This window comes from Hydra viridissima, unplaced genomic scaffold, assembly GCF_058129835.1.
Source record: "Hydra viridissima isolate aposymbiotic clone 2 unplaced genomic scaffold, HvirCarnegie_v1 scaffold_13, whole genome shotgun sequence".
NCBI lineage: Eukaryota > Metazoa > Cnidaria > Hydrozoa > Anthoathecata > Hydridae > Hydra > Hydra viridissima.
Window position 1 is genome coordinate 6,085,649 of NW_028324312.1, and position 8,411 is coordinate 6,094,059.

Consider the following 8,411-nt stretch of genomic DNA (forward strand, 5'->3'; position numbering starts at 1 on the left):
ACGAAAGTGCTAGTTAATTGTGAAACAATTCGAAGAACACTAAGATCAGTTTTACTAGTAACTTTGAAGAATGATCTATTGAAGGCATATGTTTGTTATTCGTTTGGTAGCAACAGTTAAACCTAAGGAGGTTCCCAAACTGGGTTCTGCGGTCGGAATGGGTAACGCAAGAAAAAAGTTAAAACGAAAATGCAATATTAAAAATACAAAATATAAATATAGCTTAATTTAAAATATAAATATATATATAAGATAAAGTTTGTTATTTATTCTTTGTAAAGTAAAATATTGAATATTTTATCACAAATATAGTAAACCGAACAACTTTTGTTTTTCTTTGAGCCCTATTGTTTAAATCATCCATTTGTTTTAATAACCTTAACAACGATTCATCAAGTATAAGCTCCTACATTTGTATTTTAAGATAAGTTGAACTTTTTGAAGTTTTTAAAAATAGAACTTTTTATGCTTTTATTGAGCAAAATTCTTTGCTCTGATAAATTCATTATGCACATATAAACTTGTTTAATACTTTTGAAAAAATACAGCAAGATTAAATAATCAACATTTATTAACAACTATACTTTTTTCTTTCCTTCATTTGAGGGTGGAGGGCCTTTTTTTTTACTGAAGAGGTGCTGGGGTTGATTCTTAATTAGCTCTTGCACCTCATAACCTGGATATTGTATTCGTTTTTTGTCAGTTGTTATTTTGTTCCTCTGTTGATGCGCTTTTGCAAGATTTTTTTGGAGGAGAGCGAAAGGGAGTTTACGGTGGTTTTTTCAAATCAAGAATTATCTAGTTGTTATAATACAATTACTATTAATATAAACAGGAAAGACAACATCAAAATCCGAGAGAAAAAGTTTTTCATAAGTATTTGACCAAAAATGTTTTATTTATAATAAATGCTTATTCGAAGCTTATTCATGAGGGAGTGGGGTCGGGGAAATACATACTTCTAATCTAAGCTTCCGTGTTTTGAAGCCAAATATACCTATAAATAAAGAACATGTGCCTTAATATTCCCTAAAAAAACATGTGCAATATTTTTCTGCAAAAAATTAATTTTTATCAGCAAAACATTCGTATTTTATAACTGTTAAGCAAAAAAAAAAAAAAAAACCTTCATTATTTTCCTTTCTGAGTCCTGCAATACTTTTGATGTTGGAAGGAATTCTATTATAAAAAATAACTTTATCGAAAGTAAAAATTATTCTATTTGCTATATTTCTGCTATTTAAATAGAATTTCTATTTTACTACAAAATATTAATTATATAAACAATTGTTAAAATAAACAATCCAGAATTTTATCTCAATTTTAATTTTATGTGTACAGAAAAGCATACTTTATTTTAAGGAATATGGAAAACTTTTTTTGTACAAAAAATTTGTTTTAATATTCAGTTATTTTTTTCTGAAAGCTATAACTTTATGTGCTTAGAAACCGAACAAAAAAAATAACGAACAAATGTAACAAGTAAACTATATATTTACCAATTCATTTATTCCAAAAATGGTAATGTTTCAAATAATCTGTGTTTTAGCAGTTTGTAAAAATCACTATAGCAACACTTTGAAACCATTGCAGCAATCTTAAAAAAGGGTATAAAAAAGATTTTTTTTAAAAAAAAAAGTTTTTTTTCTATGAAATAAAAAAGCTATTTCAATTTGTACATTTTACAACTAATGAAATGTTTTCTAAAATAATATCTCGGGAGTATTTTTTCTTTTCAAATTTGATTTATTTTTCTATAAAACACAATTTTAATAAGCAGTTCACAGCCAGATAAGCAGCAATCCTTTTTTCTCTTCCGAAAAAAGTTATTTATTTTTCTTAACTTTTAACCCCTAATAAAAAAAACAATACATCTTTGTATGTTTAATACTAAGTTTATAAAAATATCATTTATTTTAAACTCACTATCAATAACCTTTGATCATTTGTTTGTAATGCTAAAAAATGACAAAAGAACTAATCTGATATAAATCCGTTTTACATATTTTGAAGTAACTTTTCCAACCTTATTAAATTCTCATACGTTTTCTTAGAAAATTCTTTTTCGAGACGTTAGGTGGAATATTATCTGGAAAAAAGCGCTGCACAGTTTTCATTTCATTTTTTAATCTTAATGAGGTACGTATAAAAACCGATGCCTTAGTTCAATCAGCGGAATTTTCTTAGAGTTGTCAGCTTTAATACATGTAAGCATCAATCTGCTTGAACTTGGAGAGGATTATCTTTCACCAGGTGTATAACTTTGAGTTAAATATTAAAAGCATGTTTTTTTTATTTGATTGTTTTTCATATTCAAGTTGTTTTCCATTTGGGAAAAAATGTTGTTGATAAATAAAAATTATGCTTAAATTTCTGTACGCATTTCATAAAAGTGTACAGTGTGTAATTTTTCCTTAGTTAATGAACTTTTGTCAAAACCCTACAGTAAAAAACAGCAAGAAACCTGCAGCTTGCGCATTTTCCCAACTTTATTTTATCGTTCGTCTTATCGCTAATATCCAAAAAATCACAACCGTTCTAATAATTTCTAACAAAATGTGAATCACTCTCGAATCTCTATTAATTTTTAGCTGCATTTAGATTTTTTTTTTTACCCTTTTTTCTCCTGTTTAATGGCAATTCAAGAAGCAAAAAACAACACTAATAATAAAAAACAACACTAATAATAAAAAAAACAACACTAATAATAAACAACACTAATAATAAAAAACAACACTAATAATAAAAAAAACAACACTAATAATAAACAACACTAATAATAAAGTACTGAACTCTGCAATCATTTGCAACGGGGTCGTCTATAAATTGTGTTTTTGTGATGATTTGTTACAGAAGAGGGGGAGGGGAATGGTATTTAATTTTACGATGCAACAGTTTTTAGATTTATAAACAACTGCACAAAGCTACAGAGAAAAAAAATAATGCAGTCATCATTGCAAAAATTCAAGTCATAAATATTAAGTAACAAATATTATTTATAAATAAGTTATTGAGTTTTTATAATAATGATTGTATTATCTTGGAATTATCTTTAAATAAAGTAGAGCTAGAAATTGATCGAAGTCGTTCAAAAATAACAATTTTAAATATTTAAAGTTCAAAAATCTTTTTTTTGTTCATTCAAAAGTGACTTTTTTTAAGAAAAAGTTTAGAATAGAGACCTTCAGCTTCAGCTGTAAAATACTGGTACGTAGAACGAGTTGTGGGGAATTAAAAAACAAAAGCTTCGTATGTAAAAGTGCACGTATTTTACAGGTTTTGTATTTTTTCAAAAAATTAAAGCAAGTAGAAAAAACGAACAATAGACTTTGTAGATTTTGTTATATTGTTATATTTGATGCCCCCCTGACTGCCTCTGAAAGAATGTTCTTTGCTGTTAATTTATTTTTTAACAAAGAACATTATATAAAATGGACGGAAGAAATTTGTACAAAGAATTATTTGAGCATACGTCAATCCTTAAGTTCATGTAATGTTAAAGCAAGGATGTCAATAAGAAATAAATCCTATATCGAATGAAATAAATTGTGACAAAAGGCTTCCTTAAAAAGTCAAAGAAGTGTAAAATAAATATTCTTCCAAAGCAACAAAAGTCAAAGGCGACTCAATTACCTTTAAAACGTCTTCAGTTTTTACGATCTCTCATCCCAAAGAGACCGAATCTAATCTGAAAGCTCTAAGTTACCAGATAAAGATGTTAATCTAAAAAGAAGATTTGAAAATGAGAAACCAGAAATTATGAAATAGTCGGAAGAAAATCTGATTGTGATTCAACGCCAACAGCTAGAAATAAAGTGTTGGTTGTCCACGAATAGAAGAGGGTCAACTGCTAAATAATATGAAAATAGTCAAACTGTTTTTTTTAGTTGTAATTTTAAATGTATTTAAAATTTGATTGGTCTCTGATCCGGTATTCGAAACCTTGGCTATTCCAAAATCGAAATGGGTTTAAATGTTGTCACAAATACAAATCATATTCTTAGGAATGCTTCCCATGGAAAAAGTATTGTTTTGTCTGTGGAAAAGCAGTTAGCAATTTTGGACCGAAAACATCCACATTGTCAGATACTTGTTTATGCACAAAAAAAAAGGAGTGAAATGCAAAAAGATTATTGTTTATCTGCTGTTGAGTGATATTTGAATGGCTGCATCGAATCGGTCACCAGTGAAACTATATACCACTCTAAATGTTGTCAGCTATTCATAATATTAAATTAAAGGAGATGAACATATGAGTTAATTAACAAAATCAGAAGATCTAATTAATTATACGAAAACTATTAATAATGGATTTTTTGTAATACTATCATGAAATATGTTTTTTTAATGGAATATCTGACTTTAATTTACGTCAATCTTAAAAATATTTTTTTCAGACCAACTGCATTAGTTTCAAAATCTGGTTGTAGCAAGAATGTTAAAATGTTACTTAATATTCAAAAATATCTGACACACAAAATGATTCACTAAGATAATTAAACTCCGGTGACGAAGTTCAACGAAACGTATGAAGAGCTTCAATACGACGAAGATTGCGTTTGTACAAAATGATGGGAAACCTAACCTCGCCGGTTTCAAAAATGCAAAAAATATCATAATTTAAAAATTCGGCACAAAAAAAGGAACTGGACAACTTAAAAAAAAATGTGAAAGAAAAGTTAAAACAGTTGCAAAACTTATAAAGATTGTTGATTGATAGCCTCTAGGGAAATTGAGTTTCTTTTAAGGTTGTAAAGAACGAAAAAATCAACTTGTTGATAAGAGTGCTTTATTGAAGTTTATATGAAGCTTATTTGTAGTATGAAATATTTTTTTTTTCCAAGCTCCAACACTCAAGCACATTGTTAGTATTTATCCAGCATAATTGTAGCGTCGCAACTTATCCTTGGGGCAGTGCTGTACACTGGCTTGGGACCATTAGCGGTACGTTTTTTAACTTTAAATGGCTAAACCCTGTATTTGCATATTGTTATTGGTTTTTGTTATTAGTATCGCATATTATCATTTAAGTTAATTCCCCAATTCATTCTTTTCATATATCAAAGATAAAATGGGACTAATTTCATCTCAATGGTTGTTACACTATATAACAAGTGCTTATTTTTTTTACAGTTAAATTTTTGCTGCTGTATGATTATTATGCCCTTAGTTTTTATCTTTTTACAATATATGCTAAATACTTAAACTTCGGCCGTAGAAGGTATTATAACTTTTTTGCTGTTGCCAACTTTTGAGACCTATAGTTAGTTCCTAAAAAACACATATTTTATTTACTTTTTTTTTATTATTATTTTTTTAAATTTACATTTAAATAGAAATTCAACTGTTATATTTCAGTTTTTAAAAGTCACATACATTGGAGTCTGTGTTGTGTTGTTTCAAGGTTATTTGTGTATAACAAGTAAAGTAAGTTTTCATTAAATATTTAGTTATATATATATATAATTGTTGTTAAATAGTTGTCTCATTGTTAAAAATGATTAGTCGCTGTCATAACTGGGCTTCGGCGAAGAAAGATTTTTCGAGCTAAAGTCCAATTTAAACGACGTTGTATTTCATCCACGAAGTTTAAACAAAGTAAAACTATGTACAACTCCGTAATGTTAATTTTATATATGTTACGTTAAATTTTGTAAAGTTGATATATGAAGTGATATATATAAGATATATGAAGTGATACATGAGATAAGTTTATTATTATTTGAAGTGTTTCAAGTTCAGGGTATTGGTTAAAGTAAGTTAATGTACGGTTGCTAATCTTCTTCTTTAAAAGTGTGTCAACTGCTTGATATTACTTGTTACTATTTATGGGGTTTTTTTTATCGGTTGAATTCTTGTTCTAACTAATATTCTCTCGTATTCAGCGATTGTTTAAACATTTCTGGATTATTATTGACTAAAACCTAATATTACCAAAAATCTTTTTTCTGTGGTTATAACTGTGCAAAGAAAAATTATTAAGCATATTTATTTTAAGTTAATTATAGTTAGAGTTGATCAAACGTCTCAGATTTAATGGGACTATGGTAGATTTTATTCTGTCCCGCACTGAAAACCCGCAAAATGTCTCTGACTTCAAGTGCCTCACTTTCAAATTCGAATAACCACCTTTTACATTTGGACAATCAACTTTTTGTTAGCAGAGAACCAATTATATAGCCTGAGGTATTGTAATCCAGCTAATATGCTTCCAAAACAAATACGAATCGCTCCGTCAATATTTCTAAGTTTGTACTTCAAAGTTTGCTTCATAACTTTAACAAAATGGTTAAATGAGAGATTAGAGAAAGTTTTATAAAACAAATTGCTCGAAATCTTTCAAATAAAAAAAGCTCAGTAAAAATGTGGTACGAAAAAAAGCCATTTAACATCAAAGGATAAGTTTATTGTATGATAGTGTTGCAATAGTTGTATTTCAGTTTTGAGGTTTTTTTTATAAAACTTTAGTTTTTTTTACGCTTAAAAGTAAAACCGTCAATCAAGTGATAAACAATAAGTTTGAATTTATTTTGCAAGTGCTGTATACAGCGAACGCTGAAGTTAAGTAGTGGCAATAAAGAGTGGAGTATCTTTTTTGTTAGAGAAGTCTCGAATTGCAACTAAAAATATCTGTTCACCACTCTCGCCTAAGGGTCTGCGTATCTTTTCATTTATATATTGTTATCATTCCGATATGATATCGGGGAAAAAAAATCATCGGAATGACGAGAGTTCCGGTATACACCGAGATTTAAACTAACTACAATACCGGTTAAAATTTTTATAATGATATTACGTCGTAATCATTCCGATGACACTTTTTTTTTCCGATATCAAATTTGTATGATAACTATATGGAAATGAAACGATACGCAGACTCTTACTGTCACCCTCACTCCGCCTCTTCCTATTGTGAGTGGCCATTTTAGTTATTTTGTAGTTAATATTTGTATTTCTAAAGTTTATTGATATGTTTTAATTGTACAGACATTTTAAACATACTTACAGACATTTAGCGACTTTTAACCAGGACTGTGGAGTCGGTAAACTGCTGTTCCGACTCCGACTCCTTGATTTTATCATGGACCGACTCCGACTCCGACTCCGACTCCCGACTCCGACTCCTTCATAAGTAAGCAATTTGTAACAACAAATATACTGTAGTAAAATGTTAACATTGGCTATTTCATCACCATGATACAAATAATCCAACCACTTAGTGCTTTAAACAATATTTATTAGAAAACAATTTCTAAAAAAAAAATTTTTCTTAACTCTTGTTATGCAATAAACTCTTATGCGGTCACTAATAACATTATGAATTTGTCAAAATCATGTTTGAAATACTGTCAGTTGGACAGAAAGAACTTTTTCTTCTTTAGGTTCTTTGAATACTTACAGACTTTCTGTTTGTGGAGCAACTCTTTGGTGCTTGGTGGTGGCACGCCTAGCTTTCTGCTAAAAATATGTAGCACAGTGCCAGACAATTTAAGTCGGGAGTTGGGGGATCATGAAGTTATCTAGTTTAAGGGAAGGTAGAGGAGAGCGCAAGGGAGGTGATTTATGATTCTCAGTGATAAGCAGCAAAATATCCTATTGCTTATCACTGTTTTAAAGACCTTAAAATAACATGTCATACTCGTTGTCCTCCAGTTGTTTCAAACTACAATTCCCATCCTGGGATTTGTAGTTTTGTAACAACTGGAGGGCTAAAGTTTGATACTTGTGCTTTAGACTGACAGAACATAAAATATTTTAATGAATAACATTTATAAAATCCTTATGAAAATTATGAAACTTTCAAAGATTTTTTTTAAACCGAAGTCGGACTCGGTACAATTTTTCCGACTCCGACTCCAGCCAAAATGAGCTCCGACTCCGACTCAACGACTCCGACTCCGTCTCCACAGCCCTGCTTTTAACTCAATTTACATGCGACATGAAATGTTTAGATATTTGAAAACTTGTTTCCTCGATAAATTTTTTGTTGAAGTTTTCTAAGATGTTTTTCGTGTAACGTAGTTCCGTTTAATTAGTAATCATAAAATACTAATTTTTTTCAGTATAAAAGTTTTATGAATTAATATTATGGAGTTTACAATAACATTAATGGCCATCAAAAGATTACTTGGATAAACATAATGTATACGATTAGGCTTTTATTTTTTGTGGTTTAACTAACCGTAAAAAGTTTAAAAAGGTTTCCAGCGTGTGGGTTGGTTTTAAAATTTGTTTGATTAGAAAAGACCTTAGACATAAACACGAGCAAGCTACACGATTACATTAATCGATACTTTCGCGATACTTTTTGCTTTCGATAACGATACTTTTTGTTTTCTCAAAAATTTCCTGCTTCTCAGTAGGTGATTCTGTTTTCAAACATATTTGCAATTTCGTATGAAAAGTTGGTT